At 31.0% G+C, this 17,585-nt stretch overlaps 1 protein-coding gene across 1 annotated transcript in view; it reads right to left on the bottom strand.

Annotated features, from left to right (window-relative positions):
* Positions 1–17,585, bottom strand: part of LOC103310490 (coiled-coil domain-containing protein AGAP005037) — a gene marked incomplete at its 3' end in the record, with an annotated part of 236,940 nt that overhangs the window by 91,758 nt on the left and 127,597 nt on the right. The window lies entirely within an intron of this gene.

Genomic DNA, 17,585 nt, shown 5'->3' with positions numbered 1-17,585 from the left:
AATATGCGGTAAGGTGGGTATTGTAAAAATATTTACAAGTCGACGATTTATAAGCGTGATCTGCACACAAAAGCTCAACGTTGCAACGCTTTTGTAAATATAAACATTATAATATATTTATATGCCTAGATTTAATTTTATTTGAAGTCACGTTGTATATAGGTATTTCAGTGCACCGCCGACGTTTCAGATGAATGCATAATATTGCATGTGCAGTTTAAATATTGCCGTAAACATTATAAGAACATAATATTACATTATACAGAAATTTAAATTTGTGATAGAAAAAAACTACCCGATAAATGAATTTAATGACGACATTCAAATTATACGCCAAACATATAGTGACGATTATAGTGACAATTTTACGTGAAAATAAAATGTATTTTACTCAATACATTTGAAATATATGTAATATGGTGAACCATCATGTCATTCGGTCAATAATATCCAGTAACAAAATAATCGCTTCAAAATATCTGTCATTATACATTATGACGTAATCGCTGCGATTATGAAACTGATAATTTGTTATTTCGTTGATATTTTTGTATTGTTTGAACTACTATTACGTCTCTGTGACAACACAAAAATATAATCTAAATCAATAGTAACAATAAACTGTATTAGGATATAGTAGCCGAGTAAGGTATCGAACTCTGTGTACCAGTGCGATATATACTAACACATATAGGTAACTGTGGTAAATTTGTCTGTAAAAGTTTAAAGATGTCAGCTTTATGATAGTGCCAGGAGCATAATTAGGGGGGGGGGGTAGGGGGATAGATTTGGATTTAGATAAATCAACATTTACAAAAAAAGTATCTGCTCAAAAATTTACAGAAAAATTAAAACAGAATAATTTTATTATTTAAAATAAAAGCAGGTGTATTTCCAAAGGACACTCCTTAAATGACGACTTAAAAATGTAAATAATTTAAAATATGGTTTTAAAGTGTACGCGAAAGTCCTTTAAATTCTAAAAAACAAAAATTGAATAAATACATTATTAAAAGAAAAATAGGAGTGAGCATGCTTACTACCTATAAGTTATTATTTTTTTATTATTATTATTACGAGTACCTCTTTATAATTATTATTATTAACAATGCATCTACTCGTAATAGGTACTACGACAATGTTTACAATCGTTATTTGTGTGTTGAAAGGCACTAAAAAAATCTCACTCATATATAAAGGAAAATTGTAATAGTGCGCGCAATGTTTGCAGGTAGGTAAGTAGATACACATAAAACCAATACAAGTAAATAAAAAACCATATTGTTTTGCTTTTGTCGTCGCGAGAGGCCTGAGAGTGGAAGATTTGATATATTGATCAAGAATGTTTCGAGGCGGAAACCCAGCAGCTTCTATACATATATATACATATATATGACACTGGAGGAACACATGAACTTTCCACATGTAATATGTACCGCCATGATATAGGTATTTTCTTAAACGCGTGTATAAAGTTTTCCGACGGGTTCGGAAAAAGCGTCTTGTCAACCGCCGTCTTACCCCTACACATATATAAGCGCATAAAAAAATGTATATATATGTGTATATCTTTGTATATCTTTGTTCGCTATAACAATACAATATAGGATACCCATAAAGTGCGCAACTTTTAAATCTGCTGCCTATTTTTTTTTTTTAATTTTGTTGGCAGCCCTGTTCTTATTATTTCTATTAGCTACTATTATTGCGATTTAATTAGTAATTGTTGATAAGAAATGATAAGAACAGGGCTGCCTACAAAATATTAAAACAATTGCGGCAGATTTAAAAGTTGCGCACTTATGGAACACCCTATATATATACGCGCATACCTATATACTTCGTCCCGAATTACAGTGGGTCGCATCTCATATTGTTATATACCTCCGCTGCGCCGAGTGTAGCTGTCAAACATTGCTCGCTGCACACAAATTCATCGTCGACGTCGCAAGATGAGAAGGACTCGGCGGAGGAGAAAAGGTGATATATGAAATAAAAGCTCGTCGGCACGTCCCGTGCGGGAAATAACTTTCCACGTACTGCAGGTATAATATAATAATATATACTTTATAGTTATAGTAAAATTCCGCTCGCGATAAATCTCGATTATACCGCGGGCGGCCTCCGCGTTGGGTAAGTTAGGACACACCTACATAGGTACCTCCATCTACGAGTCCGTATGTAGGTATATGTATGAATATTATAGCAAAACTTACTATTATATAGTTATTTTATGTTTTTGCGTAATATACGACACGTTAGGTTAGTTATATACGTATTACTGCAGGCTGCAGTGTCGCGCGGGGATTATAATATACGAAACGAGTACGTCTATTAGTGATGGTATCATTAATATGACACTGTACTGCAACTGCATCACTGCAGTTATACGCCTTTAATGCATACCTATTATATAATATGTAAATATTATGCATATATAGCAGTAGAGGCAGTGGCGTACTTAGATATTTTCAATGGGATCTATAGCTTATATATAAACAAATCATATTATGTATATTATATTAAAATATTTTTTTAAATTGTATTAATTTTTATATATCGAGATACATAATATTGTAAAAAATAACATGGGGTTCTAACATGTGTGTACACCCCTGAGTGGAGACCGTTTCATCAGCAGGGTTGTACTGTGATTAAACGAGGATAATCTGCAACAGGATTTTGGTCCTTCTCGAATCCTCTGTTAAGTTCTTTTTTTATTGATGTGGATTTTCTCGTGGTTAATTTTTCGGCTATGGATGCATTTCAATAAGTATTTCACCGAGTCATCCTTGCTATTCCTCTTGGACTTCTCGCGGTTGCAGTTGCATATTTGTAATAATTTATTATTTAATTTGATCTGACGAAAGGTACATTAGTACATCTAATAGTAATAATATGTACTGCAACTGCACTGTATAATTATTAATTATATACCTTGGTCGGTCCGTCTTAATATATTATGTGTATATAGCAGTAGAGAACATATTATTTTAATCTGCAGGGCGGAGCTGCGATCTCCGATAAGGGGCTTGTAATAATTATTTAATTTGATTTTACGTAGGTAACCACTGCAGCGGCTACTGAGTCCTAAAGTTAGATTCGTGAATTTTCTCAAGACACCTAAATAACTACGACAGTAATATGTTTGTTTCACTTTTGTTGGGATTTAGGGTAAGTTATTTCCGTGCTGAGAGCCAGATAGCAATATTCGTCGAGGAAGCTTTGTCGATCAAATCACAGTATTATAACACTATATTGTTGCAATAACAGCATTATATATCCCATATGGTCGTGTCTCCCCATTATAGTAATATGACCAGAAACGATATTATATATTATTATACACTCATCGTATATTATTATAAATGTTATGTGGAATAGCGAGATCGGGATATAATAATTCAAACGAGACTGCATCACCGAAGAACTGGTGCGGAATAACGTATAATTATTATTATTATTATTATCGTATATAAAGGTATATATTATACACATATTATATTTATAAATTATGTATTACACAGCTGCATAATACCGTATACGGGACACTATTGTATGTATTCTATACCTATATAGACAAGCGTGCACATTATTATTATTAATATTGTTATTACCATTATTTCGATGTTCGCGCGAAACGGAAGTGAAGATTTTCGTCAGTACATATAAAGATAATATAGACGCGTTTGTTTTTCATTCGTCGAGAAAGTCGGCTACTTATACGCCTAAATACAATTATTATATTATATGACGCGTGGCACATTATTATACAGATTTAGAGGTATAGGTATGATACGTTACATATTATTATAATATTATTACCATAACGTTTTAACATAATATCGTTCGTACAAGATATATTAATATTATCAGGTACGATATCCACTGCACCCGTTTCGGGAGAAACCGCGCCCGTGCGCCTGTATACCGCGGTATAATATATTGTACCTAGGTGGTATTCCGGTCGCATAACCGTTACCATGTTGTAAATAACAATAATAATAATATAATATGCAAAGCACATCGAGTCATATTATACGCGACGCTCATGTTATAATAATAATAATAATATATTAAATTGTAACAGCAAATAGCAATAATAATAATAATATAATAACCCAACCCGTTTAGGCCGGAATGCAACACGCGTGTATAATATAGGCGACGAGACGACTATTAATCACGGTCGAATTAACTCGATGACCGTAATCGCTATTATTATTATCATTATCAAAGGGCTATTATTAATATTGTTGTTATACTATCATTGTCGGGTCGTCTGTTGTCCGTCGTCGGAAAAGGGTTCGCACTCTGAACGCATTTATAACAATAATAATATGTATTACAAAATGTATCGCATTACCGCCATTTGTCTAAAATAATAATAATAATGGTGGTGGCGTTTGCTAAGTAAAAAAAATAAATAACTGCACGACGGTATGTGTGTATATATAGGTACTATTATAGTACCTATATCGAAGCAGGAGTTGCCTATTTAAACTGTGTAAAATACAGGTAAATTTGTTTTACATAACTAATTTTCTAATGCATCAATTAACTCCTAGCAAACTCCAAAACATCAGAAATATTATGAATAACGTGCTTTTGAAAAAAATCATCAAAATCGTACGTTAGGTCATAAATGAAAAAGTGCGAACATTTTAATGGGAATTTATATTAAATTTAGAATCACGGTAGCCGTCGTCGCATCAGCGTTGTCATTGTTACCAACAATATTACCGTTCTTATACATTATTGTGTAAATACTCAATATTTAATAACAATACAAATTAGTGATATCACAACAAAAACCCTTCGTAAACTACGTGTAAAAATGGCTAAGTAAAAAAATATAACATTATTATGTACTATAAAGATGTGATATCATGAATAAATGCCAAAGTATAGGTATTGAATTTAAGTAAGCTTATTTTGTTTCAATAATTTATTTAGGTACTTGGCGAGGAATTATTTAGAATAGTATATAAATATTAATAATATTATTTTTAAAATTATAATAAGTTATATTTTAATAGTCTTCCACTATTTAATTATTTTGTTCATCACAATTTGTTTCTTTTATGAAATAATTCGTCGCCAAGTAAATAAATAAATTATTGAAAAAAAATACGTTTACTTAAATTCAATACCTATACTTAGCATGATATCATATCTTTATAGTGCTTAAAGATGTTATATTTTTTTTACTTAGTCATTTTTACACGTAGTTTACAAAGGGTTTTTTGTTGTGATATTATTATAATATGTACCTGCACGTACGTAGTAAGCCGCGACCGATCGTTTAATCAGAATATTGTATTAATATGCTGCTTCCGTATTGTTACATCTGTGATGCGTTATCGTCAAAAACAATGACGGGACTATTAAATGCGTATTGTAAAATATCATAATATGATGTGGATAATAACACGATATCAGCAGGTAGAACAATATTATTACGTTCGAATGGGAAAAGATTTGTTTTTTCCTCGACATCTAAAAGCAGGTATATAGGTACTCTGGTGTTTATTATAATATATATTATATTACATACCTACCATATATTAATAAACCGTGTCGTTTCCGCACGGCCACCGAAGTTGTAAATAATAATGATGTTGAACGTATTGTTTTAGTTTTACGAGCACAGCCGCGTTATATTTATGTACCTACGTATATATATATATACATATTATATATTATATAGGATAATAATGATACACCACAGACGATGACGATAATATATATATATTTAAGTACTTGTATACTCTCTCGTTGGCTGTAGTCGCTACGATACTACAATATACTTTTAAATAACATATATATATATAGGTACAATGATACATGTGTGTGTGTGTGTGTGTGTGTGTGTGTGTGTGTGTGTGTATGTACAGTTATTTGACAAGCATCGTCCCATATATTCACCAATTTTATGAATTTATTCAAATAATTATGAATTTTAGTAGTTTTAATTTTTTAATCATCTATTGTATATATTTATAGGTATTTTACATTTTTCACACCAATGAATTTGTCTAGTGGCAACAAAAACTTATTAATTTTGTTTTTTTGCAAATCAGAACCTCTCGGTTTTAATGAACATCTTTAAGCAGTGGATTTTTTTTAATGAACGATGCATTAACCAAATTATTACAAAATATAGATGAATTTCAGGTATAATAATTTTCAGCGATATAATATTATTTGGTCATTGGTTTTCCATCTCATTTGTAGTAATTTTGTTTGTTACGAAAAGTCGTGGTTTACAACGATAGTCCGAAAATAACGACATTGTGCCTTGATTACAATATTTTGAATGAAAGTCCGTCCTCACATTCGTCTATATCGCATGATTGCTGATTTCTCAATTTTCTTTTTGATGGAATTGTAGAATATCGGATTTCGTCCGATGCGACAATAATTGTTGAAACTACAAGATTAATAACTGTAGGTAGGTACCTATTATTTTGTGTAATTGATAATTTACAACCGTATAACATGTCGAATAAAATCCACTAATAGGTACATTATTTACTTAAAAACGTACAGTAACAATGGTTATTTTCTATTATCATTTGAAAAAAAATAATTAGGTAGGTTGCGGCACAGTGGTGATCTTGAGGAGTCGTTAATTTGCTTAAAAAACGTGTAAGCAGGTAAACTCGTTTGTAAATATACGACCTTATTTTATTTTATTATGCAGCCATGTAGGTGCACTTGAAAATTCCAAAAAACAGAATTTGAATAAATTCATAATATTGCATAAATTAAAGGCTGACTTAGAGATGAGCATGGTTGGTGAATCATCATTTATATATTAAGGTATTCGTTTAGTCTGTGACCTACCGAGTGAAAATCGAGTTTAGTAGGTGACCTACCAAGACGATTATATAATATATTATGTACCAACGGGAAATGTACGGGTCCCGATCTATTAACAGGTATAAGATAGGTACTCTACCAATGAAATACAATTTGTTTATGATTTTTAATTTGATTGTTTTTAAATTAATTATCGGTCCCGTACGTAAGTAACATACTAAATTAATACCTATATATATATATATATGATATCTAGACAATTATTAATTTTTTGTTTTTTATTGGTCTAGAGCCAAGCAACTATGACCATAGCTATCGTAGGGGTTACGGCTGTAACGGTTGGTGGAGTAGAACGGTTGGTATGGGGTACTATTGGTTAGCAAGCGGTGTTTGCCACTATTCACCCGGGTGGTCACCCATCCGGGAACTAGGAGCAGCGGCCGTTTCTTACTCTCAACACATCGCGTAATCACATATTTTATTTTATTCATCGATTTCGGCCACTGCGCCGCGCCGAACCACACATTTGTATTAATATTGTTCTAAATATCATACTATGCGATGTATGTACCTACATAATTTTATATTATATTGTGTGTGAGTGCGAATAATTTCACAATCCACCCCCCTCCCTCTCACCAAGGCTCTAAAAACATTGTATATTATAGTTTATAATGACATTGATATAATGTATTATGTTGTTTGAACGGTTGTCGGAAACGCGCGCGATTTGTAAAAGTAAACACAATAACTGCAGTGCGTGCAGTAAGTTGTATACGAAAATATAGGTAAAGGCAACAATGATTTGTAAGGTACGTAAGTACGCATAAATCGAAGAACAGAAAATAATAAATCATCGATACGTTTCTAATCGTTAATTATTGTTATAACAGTCTCCGAATAGCGCGCCATAATATACAATCTTTATTATTATTATTGTGTGAGCACTGGGCACGTCTGCACGCAGATCGCTACCATTTTTTATGACGTTATACTTAAACTCGTTTTTCAGAGCTTTGGACGTGAATATTGTTTACCTATATCAATACACGCCACCGTGTGCAGCAGTGCTAGGAGGTTTTTTAAATTATATATATATATTGTTGCGGTCCTAAACGGATATTAATAATACATTATTTCGTTTAAGGATTCTGAACGACATTATCGCTGGAAAACGAGTTTCGTCGTTTAAAACATAAATTTTTACTTTTTATCACAATTAGGTACTAACCATGTGCACGCGTTATGATATTATTATTACTTGGGAGAGCGGTCTTTTTGGATTTTGTCGTCAAAAATATTATATTATTCGGGGGTCAATTTGTTTGCTGCAGCTGATTTTTTCACGAAAACCAAAAAAAATAGATAGCCTCAAACCTTTTTTCGTAGAAATTTCGAATGTTCTCGGAAACGATTTCATTATTAAAACGATGACGATCAGCTGATGGAAATTATATTGCAGTAAACATGCGATGCGAAGAGGAACAATGGTAAAAGTATTTCCTCGGATACAACGTGAATAGAGCTGCAGGTATAACTAATAACTTGTAATAAGTATAATAGTATTATAGCTAATGGCCGATTATAATAATATACAAAAATACAATGAATACGATTTGTGGCGTGAAGGGGTGGGGGGGGGGTCACGATCGTTAAAAATCGCTAAAACAATAATTTATTCTCCGATATCGAAGGCGTTCGGGACAATGAATCGTCCATTAACGGATAATATTATTTTAATAACAGGACGTATATTATCGTTATACGCGCCACGTGATTAGAGCAGTTGTACAATACTAATAATTATTATATTATGCAGTTACAGCAGCAGCAGCAGCAGGTGTGTCGCATTAATTTAATAATTACAAACTCGGAATGCGCAGTGAAATCGTAAACACCTGTTTGTTGGTACATTATTATACCTACACGCGTCTTGTTAACTAAATATAATATAAAAATAAATGTATTAATACGCTTTATTATGATAAGCACATAATAATATTAAACCTACATGTAGCTACTTAACCTACGCGTATCGTGTGGGGGAACACTGTCTAGTGACATCGGTGGGCTTATGAAAAAAATAGAAAAAATAAGATGGGTACACTTTCCCGCGGTACAAGTAAAATTGCTTTCCAAAATAAATAAATAATAATATTATTACACACGACGACGGGAGTATTAGGAATATTGTCAGCTGACGCGGCGGCGGACGAAAACGTCCAGACAATTATTATTATCATTACGACACGGAAATTATAATAATATAATATTTTACTGTACAAGTATTTGCGACTAATGCGATGAAAGTTCAACGTTTGCGACGGCATTGTACGGTAACTATACAATATATAATATTGTAAATGTCGCGTATATTATAATATAATTTAATAATAAATTATTTATTATTATGGTTTAAATTCCCGATGCTGTCATTCCCGCTTTAAACCGCGTTACGTTTTTGTATATTATATACTCGTCACGGTTCGATCATTTTCGTTTCGAACTGTTCTCTCTCTCTCTCTCTCTCTCTCACTCTCTATTGGTTAAAATTAATTGATGGTCGTTAAATTACACCACTGCAAATAAAATGGGTAACATATATAATATTATTATTGTCGTGTTTATACGTACGCGACGATGCACCGCTGTAAAATCAATTAATTTATGTGGTAAGTAGGTATAGTAAGTTTTTCTGTTTTCGTTTCGCCAAATCAACATAGTCGTACCTACACACCTGATGCTTATTGGGCATACAAAACAATAAATACACCAAAATTACTCCATAATATTATTTTCGACGGGTATATACTTAACCTCGTTGACAATTACTAATTAGTACGGTTTGTGAGTCATTAATAAAATGGCCGATAAATTATTATATAATTATTATATTAGTTGTATACATGCCTTTACGGGAAAACTCGTTGGCACATTATGCCATTCTATAGCCGGAACCATGAGAACGGTTTGGAATGCGTTCGTGTTGTAGGTACTTACTCACTATTCACTTTTCTATTACTCAGATATGATTATCTACTATTATAGGTATTATACATCGGTGGATAACTAATAATGTAATTGTAACACGCGTTTACAGTTTGTCTGTGAATTATTGGTACTACTAAATGGACTAAAACGCAAAATACTTTTACATTCATGAGTAGGTACATCACGTCATCGCGGTGACGAATCTATGCCTAATCATTGCATATAATATATTATTATCCTATTAAGACATTGGTCTTTGACGATAATAATATGATTAAGTAAGTGCCTACACATATATTACCTACTAGCCATTTCCATAAAAAAGTGAAACACAAGTTATTCATATTATACTACCTATTATATTATTATTATGTAAAATTATGTACAGGTTAATTATTTTAAAGGTAAGCACTTAATTTCATCGACAAGTATATTAATATATCTAATCTAACGTTTTTGTAAATATTTTTCATACAATATTATAATATTATAAAGTTGTACAACAATATTTATGAAACTTTTTTTACAGTTAATATTTTTAGAATTTTTAAGTTTTTTTTGGAAATTATTAAATAACAACATACTTTATAATTTCATATTCCAAAATAGAATATTTTTTTGTTCAAAAATAAAAATTAAATTTCAAACGAGTAGTATTAATTAGTTCGATATAGGTATAGTTATAAACTTTTATAAGCGTGTGGCACTAATGTCACAAAAAAACTGGTCTATTATAGACTTCACTCATCTAAACATTAAATAGTTTAAATATGCTTAAAAATATTATAAATTATAACATAAGTAACATTACAAGTGTTTGACTTCATCTGCACATTATTCATTACTCACATGGTGTGCGATGCGCACACTGCACCTGCAGTCGTGGTCCACCGACGGAAATGGAGAAAATGTTGTATGCGATAAAATTGTATTGCGATTTAAAAATACCTAACTTATGTTTTATTTTCGGCACCGTTGCCGTATAATATGGAGTTGACAGTATACAATATAACAGCACCGCTTATTATAATATATATTATAATTAAACACATCCAGATAAGACGTAAAACGTCTTAATTGTCTTTATACGCGTTTTTATGGACGAAAAAAGTATAATATAACCGCGTGTTTACGAGCAGGAGTTCCGCGTTATTGTGAAAGTCAAGCGCAGAAATGATGAAACGCAACTGCAACAGTACCTATGGCCATCACGCAGAGATCACGGCTAGGTATATATTTCGTTTGTTTGATATTTTTCGCTCTCCGTCTGTATTATAATATATTATTATACCTATACATTCCGAACGCGTATCGGATGTTTTTATAGTCGTCTATAAATGATCTATTGTACCGCGATATAAATAAAATATAATAACAGTAAAAATAAGAAAAAACAATCATCCACAGGGGTCCCGCGTGCGGATCGAGAAAGTGTCTTTTTATTTTTACTCGACGGAATCATAATAATAATAATATTATTATTATATTTTGTCGTCGACGCAGTTTAATATCATTATGATATTTTCGTCCCAAACAGTCGACGTACCACCATACCCATATACCAAGGTATTATTTTAATAATTTAAATAATTAAGTCTCTCCGCGGCGCATTGATTCGACGGCGGTCCTATATAGGTACCGAACGTATACCTATAAAGTGTCTCATGATTTTATACATTATTTTGATTTTAATTCCGAATTAATCGGGCGCGCGTATGAAACAATCAAATGTATTATTTGGTTACGCGTACGTTTTGGTACCTATATTATATTATAATACTATTATATAGGAAGGTAAATAGTCCGGTATGTAGAGGTATTTATAAATTATAATTTATGTTAGAACGAATTTTAAAATAAAACATATAGGTAAGCGAAGGGAATCGCGAATGATCGATTGCTTCTTCGTGCGGGTTTTCAATGCGTTTACATGATTTTTTTTTTAAACAACATTATTACACAAAGTTTTCGTTAAAATAAGTTCGGTACGAAAAGGAAATGCGAAATACGTGTGTTCAAAATATAGTCAAGAAACTGGTATTATATTTTTGAGAATACATTTCGATAAGACATTTCCAAATTATCTAAAGAGTAAAATCTTGTTTTTTGCATGTTCTGAATGAAAGAAGCACAAAATACAAAAATAAGTTTTTTAATTTGAAAGAATGTTCAATTCTAATAGAATAATGGCATAGGTTTAACATTTATACTCACATTATTCAATGAGTTAGGAATAATTGAAATTAGACGCGTGACGTCATTGGGCGGAGCTCGTGGTAATTACCTAATCTAATAATATAATATGTAAATATTACTCGTTTCACACAATAATTTACCCATCTTTAAAGTATATTTTCTAATTTTTGTTGTACGTATGTGGTGTGTTTTTATGCACCTAAAGCATTAGTGGAAATATAATAATTGTTCTAAAGTGTTTAGTTTTTTTTGAAATATTTAAAAATTAAAATGTTTATCAAAATAAATCGATGCACTGCCTCGTTGTAAAAGAAATGGAAAATATTTATTTAGTATTTTTAAAATTAAAAAAATACTAATTCTATAATATACTACAATTGTCATTAGCACAAATGAAATGTTTAATTTGGTCAATCAATGTGTATAAACTATAAAGCGATAAACTTTATCACGCCTAAAATAGGCTAGGCGATTATACCGAGCCCGCGGTGATGTCCACGGTTATTCTAGATATCCCAATATCTCCTTAAATAATATATTTTTTAGATTGGATTTTGACAAAATCGTTTTTGTAGTTCCAACTTCAACGATTTAGCATTTAATAATAATTTGAAGAACATTTTTTTTGCGTGCTCTTTCAATTATACTAAGTACCTACGTAGATGTAACTATGTAAGGATATATGTTACATACGTATATATAATGTGGTACCTATAATATGTATTTACTATTTACCACGGCGGTGTTATATAATATGGTGTTAAACAAATCAGTTATTTCACATTATAGGTATATATTAGTTTTTGTTATCACACCGAATTAATAAGAAAAAACAATTTTGTAATTTATTTTTTTTTTTGCCGTTAAATATTTTATGAAATAATAATAGTAGCTGGTAGGTACTTATTAACTTCGAAATATAACGTGTATAAATAAAAACTAATGGCACATACATTTGCGGTATATTATTATTATGGTCCTAAACAAGTATGTCAAAAAATTAATAATATTATATACGTATAGGTACTATAGGTAGTTATGTATAAACATAACAGGATTTTATTAAAATCAGAGTTTTTGACATAATATATGCGCATTGAGCTTGACAACACTCATATTTAAAACGTAATTCACAAAAATTATTAAAACAGACTTGTCAGCCGATGAAACTCTATGAAAACTGCTCCGTTTATGATAGTAATACGACGTAAAATGTTTAGTATGTATCAAGTAAATATAAATTAGAAACATACAAATACATATTATTATTATAATTATTATTCATTATGTAGCGGATATACAGTTTAATAAACATAAATAATATATTAATATTAAATTTAAATTATAATATTTCATATTATAATACCTATGTTATTTCGCAAATAAAGGTACTTTCTAAGTAAAAAGTATTCCATTTTAGTTTTAGTCCAGGGATGACAAATATAAATAGACCCTACACAACTTAAAATTTCATAATATTACCCAAATTTAGTTTCTCTCTAGAAAACAAGTTTTAGGGTACGAACGAACATAATATGAAAATGTATAGAGGTGAAATTCTAAATGTATTATATAAATAACATCGCTTTACATATTCACATATAAAACGTAGTTTCGCACATACAGTAGGTACATACAATACATTACGATAAAACGAACAGAAAATTTCAATTTAAATTGCTAACAGCATTTTGTGTAATGGTTAGTGTTTTTATTTAAGTGTAGACATAAAAATAATAAATTTATATATATACTTTCAATTTTGTAATTTTTGTACGGTTAAGTAGAGTGTACATGGTTAGTGTATTTATTTAAGTGTAGGCATATAAATAAAAATAATTAAATATAAATATATTTTCAATTTTGTAATTTTTGTATAGTTAACTATATAATATATAATAAATTATTGCGTAATTATTTTTATCATCAACTTGCTAAAAAAATATTTCTTATTCATATAATGTATGATTTGTAAAGAAAAAAAAATTGCTGATAAATCTGGTGTAGATAAATATATGAATAATTAATCCCCCCCCCCCCCCCCCCCAATTAGGAATAACCTGTTTTATAACTTTGGGAGTAAATTTTTCCCTAATTTATTATGTACCATGCGCTAGATTTGAACATGTGTTGTGACGATTCAAAATACCAATATTAACGAATAAAAAAAATAGTTGATTATAGTGGATGTCGCTCTGCTGTATAGTAGATCACTATAGTGGGTCAATGTATAATGGATTGTATCAAACTTGAATTAAATGATATAATATAATTGTATAAGAAAAACGATTCGCGGAGACGGTTTGCAGTCAGTCTGATTATTTTATATTCTTATTATTTATTATATTATCCTGTAAGTTGAATTAATATTTTTTTTATTCGTTTATATGGTGATAAACAATAATCGTTAGAAATTAAAATCCCTTTTTTAGTGGTTTTTGTAATTTGTCGGTGGTTTTTCCCGTGGCATTAAATAACTATTGAGAAAAATCGAAAAACTACCTCTCTAACGTATCATTTTGATCCAATTTGCTAAAAGATGAGATAATACATATATGTTGAAATCGAAGCACTTCTTCTGGTAGAAATCTTGTATACAGGATAAAAAAATAAATACCATTGTAAACCCACTAGCTACCTAGCTCCGCTCAGAATCTAAAAAAGCCGGTAAGCGGATGTCACTCTGCTGTGAAGTAGGTCACTAGTGGGTCAATGTATAATGGATTGTACCTATTAAACTTGAATTCAATGATATAATAATATCATTGTATAAGGAAAACGATACCGAGCGGAAACGGTTTGTCAGTCTGGATATTTTATATTGTTATAAATGGTTATTATAGCCAAGTAAGTTGAATTAATATTATAATAATATTATAATTTTTTATTCGTTTATATGGTGATGAACAAAACGTTAGAAATTCAAATCCCGATTTTAGCGGTTTTTCGTAATTTGTCGGTGGTTTTTCCCGTGGCATTAAATAACTGTTGAGAAAAGCGAAAAACGACGTCTCTAAAGTACCATAATATTATGTTGAATTCGAAGCACTCCTTCTGGTAGACATTTTGTATACAAGATAAATTAAAATAAATAAACACCATTGTAAGACCACTAGCTTCAGTATCTAAAAATGAATTGTTTAAATCCCCCCTCCCCCTAACATTGTTTCACAAATAATCTAATTGATCTGATTTTCTATGATGCTTTTTTTTTATTTTTATTTGATCAGTGCCAATAACAATCAGAGGTCTCGGAAATTTCTCTCAAATTACATATCGCATCCAATTCTCCGATAGTTTATGGTCGAGTCGAACCGCGATGAAAATCATCGAGTAGGAGGAAAATAAAACACGTTTTTATTAATTTTAATAGAGAAAAATCGTAGAATTTCACCTAAATTACGTTTGTCCGTGTGTTATATTAGAAGTACCAGAACGAAACGGCCAAACGGCATCTGCGGGTTGGATTCTTCTTTATTATATTATTATATAAATATGGTACACCTATTTCCCGTTTATTTGTGTTCGGCAATTGAAAATATACAATTTTAATATACAAGTAATAGTACTATATAATATTTACATCACGGAATGATCTCCCGTGGTTATAGGTACTTATATATATCGTGTAAGCATCTATACACACATAATGTAATATTTTGAAATGTGTGTGCGAGCCAACGTCACACATAATCAAATTGAAAAGCCTGAACACTGCAGATATGTACATTAATATTACCGTCCAATGTCCGAAGACTGAGGGTTAATTAATAACGCGACGGCAAGTTTGGGGGTTTTTTGTTCATCAGTTATGGAAATGCAGTGAACCCGATTTAACCCTTAAATCGTTAAAAATGTATTAAGTTTATATAAACGAAATGGTCTGATGCATATAACATATACCTACTCTGAGACGTGTGTGTGTGTGTGTGTGTGTGTGTGTGTGTGTGTTTGTGTGGGCGTTTTTTGCCTTCCGAGACCCGGCTAGGATATACCCGCCATTATTGTTTCGGGTATGTACGTTTGGGAATAATATTCTCGAAGCAACGGACTTGACGCGTAAACAAAAAATAAATAATAATATATTATAATCTTCGTGTATAGTTACTTCGGAGTCAACGTGTGAGCCTTTGAGATGATATATTCTATATATATATATATAGTATATACGACTATACGACTACCTATATAGGTACTGCTGTTGCATATCCGTGTAATCAATATGCAATCTTTTTCTCTCGGGTTTTATATTTATACGTATAAATTGCTATTGTTTATTGATGGCACTTGTGACCCGGCGAAAAGTCTCGAAAAACCTATTTGGCATAATATATAATATAAACATAATAAAGAATGTGCAGATAAACCTAACAGCAGCAGCAACAGCAGCAGGAAGTGAATTATTATTGTTTGTTCCTTATTTTTTTTTTTATATATATTATATAATACGATTCGGTGAAATAAAAAAGGCGTTTATTTATTTTGCTAATATATACAAATGCCGTCGCAGTTTCGAATATTTGCGTTACTTTTGAAATATATTTAAGCTCTGCAGTGGCTGATATGGAGGAATGCAACGTTATAATATCATCACGTTGATTTCAGACTTAAAAACATTCCGGATTTTAAACGAGGAATTTAATTTAAGCTCAATTTGATATTTTAAACGTAACTGCAGTTTGACAATCGCACATCGAATGATATAACATCGAAACATATATATGACATTCGTAATTCGGGGAATAAATAATTTCGATAAAGTAGAGCATCAGTTCCCCGAGGATATAATATTACGGTGACAGTATATAATATGGTTTCTGATTCACTGGAAAACGTGCGGAAAAGAGATTTAAAGTTGTTTGATGTTTTAATTTGTATACAATTTCAACTAATCGTATCTATTATTGGTTATATATAATATTGTGGTTTTACATTTGAAACAAATTCGAAAAAAAAAAATAAAAAAAATCGAAAAAACATAAACATAATATTATGATTTTGATGGAATCATATAATTGCGGTAGTCGACAAAATATAGCGCCATCGTATGCAATAGTATAGGTATTATATAATAATATGGCACAATAATAGTTACGAGCATTACGCGAGTCTAATAATATTATTATAGTCTCATTAATCGATCGGATAAAACAATTTGCATATTATATCGATGAGATACGCGACATCTGCAATTTGCATAATGTGTAAAATGTGTACACAACATATATAGGTACAAAGTGTATTTATATACACATTATAATGAACAGGCACTTTACTTTTTTTTTCGCCGGCGACCGGATATGCGCAGGAAATCCATTATATTATTATAGGTATACATGCCCACGCATATGATGATAGTCGCTAGTGTTGACCGTATGCCACTGAATATAAATTTCACAAGAACAACGGCCCAAGAGAGATAGGCATACACACTACACCTTTCGTCGTCATGAATGATATCATCAAACATTTCGGTTAACGATAACGATTTTTTTTTTATATATAAAATAATATGTTTGTAGAAAATGTATATTATTGTGGAATGTATATAATACACAGGGTGAATCACCACC

This window comes from Acyrthosiphon pisum, chromosome A2, assembly GCF_005508785.2.
Source record: "Acyrthosiphon pisum isolate AL4f chromosome A2, pea_aphid_22Mar2018_4r6ur, whole genome shotgun sequence".
In the NCBI taxonomy this organism is placed as follows: domain Eukaryota; kingdom Metazoa; phylum Arthropoda; class Insecta; order Hemiptera; family Aphididae; genus Acyrthosiphon; species Acyrthosiphon pisum.
The sequence above is the reverse complement of the archived record's forward strand: the minus strand, read 5'-3'. Positions and strand labels throughout refer to the sequence as shown.